Raw genomic sequence first — 2,286 nt, 5'->3', positions numbered from 1 at the left:
TGTTTAGTGTTTTTGCCATAAAAGTTACTGTTATTATTGACACTGGTGAATCTAACCAGTTTTAGCCTTTCTATTTAGAGTGTTTGTTTTTCTTCGAATGGTGTTTCTATTTGGAAATGTTTGCTTTGTCTTTGGATGCCCTTATGTGACACTGAGTATGAAGCTTCCAGTGGTTTTTGAGTTCTATCTGGCTTGCTGATTTTAAATCTTCTGGTATAAATGCTTTCTGTGTTGTGTGTAGATATCCTTGTGAGAGTAGAGCTATACATAACTCTTGCATTTCTTTGTCAATTTCTTTGTCAATTTCTATTTAAATCTGAATATTTTGGTCCAATGTGAGCTTTGGAAATAGAATAGATGTAACTGTGGCAGCTGGGGAAAATCGTTGGTCATTGGGCATATTTCTAATCCCAAATAGTACTAGTGGTAGCACATCCAGCCAACTTTGCTTTCGTGCCATGATTGCAATCTTTAAGGTTTCGTGCAGTCTCTGGTGGGGCCTCTCGATGCCATACTAGTGGGTAATTGTTACGGCTTTACCTTTTTGTGTGCTACAAAAATGAAAAAAAAAAAAAAAAAATTCCTGTCTTTTTCTCTCTTACTTTCCCTCTCTGTACTGCCAAACCAAGTATTACTTTCCCTCTCTGTACTGCCTAACCAAGTATGCCGACCTATTCCACAAATCCCAAAATCTGTTCCGTCTGCCTGCTTCCCACCGGACTACAACTTGGATGTCTTCAAGTCCAACGTTAACAAATTCCTAATGAACCGCCCCCTTAAGTAAACACTTCATCAAATCTCCACACTAACGTAATGTACTTGCAATAACCCTTATCCCTGAGTGGCCTCCGGGCCTTGATAAGTGGTGATCACTGTGTAAAAAAAAAAAAAAGCCTTTCAATAATTTTGTCCATTTTAAGATCGTATGCCATTATATGGAGCCTATGGATCCAATTATCATATAGTTTTCACTTTCAAACTGGCTTCCTCAATTTGTTACCATGTCTACTGGAACTTCAAATCAGGAGATCTATGTGTCTAGGAAGGCTAATGCGATGGTGGAGACAGATGTGTTCTGTAGAGATGCGGCTTCCACCCATCTTGTTGCTTTATTAATACATATAAGTATATATCTAGCTTGAGATGTGTTGCAATATTTTGGAAGTATAATGGGGTAGTTATTTAAATGCTGCCCACCTCAGCATTATGTGGCACAAGGCCGGAAAGTGGGAACCCCACAGGCTCCCCTAAAGGAGGGGCACTCCTGCAATTTTAAAAATTGCCTGAGTAACCCCGTCGGCATTCCCCGGTCGGGGCGCCTCAGGCAGCAAGCAATAAACTTGCCCCACCGGAAAGCCCGGTGGCAAGGCCTGGGAGGGTGGACCTCCTAGGTATTACCCAGGCGGTGTACCTCAGTTCAACAGGTGCTGGGCCGGTTCCCGGCCCCTCACCTGTTGGGCTGAGTGTCAAGTGACGAATCCTTGACATGTACTACCCTGTCTCCCTGCAGCCGAAGCCGCTAGGAGACACATCCCATCATAAAGGAATTATAATGGGGTATGATCCCACACAGTCGGACGATTCTATTTATAAACGATGCTGCTAGGAACTGACGAATCAAATTAATTCACGTTCTGCTACCAACCAATCAGAAACCAGAATTGCTGCATAAATATTAAACCTTTTCTGTACCAATTTCACATGTTTTTTTCCGTCTCGACACGGTAAGAATATTTTGCTCTGTGGAACTGTCTACTGCAAACAAGTCACCTCTCAGGACTTGTGTGTAACAACGAACCATCGGAAACTGTTCTGTCTACTGCAAACCAGTCACCTTTCAAGACTTGTTTAGAACAACGAATCATCTGAAACTGTTCTGAAACTAAACATGGCTTACACTTCTAGACTAGTGTGCACTGTCATATGTAGTGGTGGGTGGTAATGGGCACATGATGTCAATATGAACTGTTTCAAATCTCCCAGATGGTAAAGGGAATGGTGTAGTTTCTGTTTTGGTGGGCCTAGAAATTTTACATTATGGACATCAAAGCGTGCCTTTTGCTCAAGTTATACATTTCTGCCTATATCTAGCCAAAAATATCTGGATTTTAATAATTTGGTTGTTGGTGTAGGTCCTGGATGTGAGATGTTGTGAAACATGTCAAGATTCTTCTGCGTAGCGGTTCAGGTACGTAAGGTCTGGGAGTAGGTCTTGATAAGTCACACAACATGGATGACCCTTGCATTTCATGGATTTGCAAGATGGCTGGTAAAACACAGGGATCT

Source organism: Euprymna scolopes, chromosome 29 (genome assembly GCF_053919585.1).
Source record: "Euprymna scolopes isolate OS-2025 chromosome 29, ASM5391958v1, whole genome shotgun sequence".
Lineage (NCBI taxonomy): Eukaryota > Metazoa > Mollusca > Cephalopoda > Sepiida > Sepiolidae > Euprymna > Euprymna scolopes.
The sequence above is the reverse complement of the archived record's forward strand: the minus strand, read 5'-3'. Positions refer to the sequence as shown.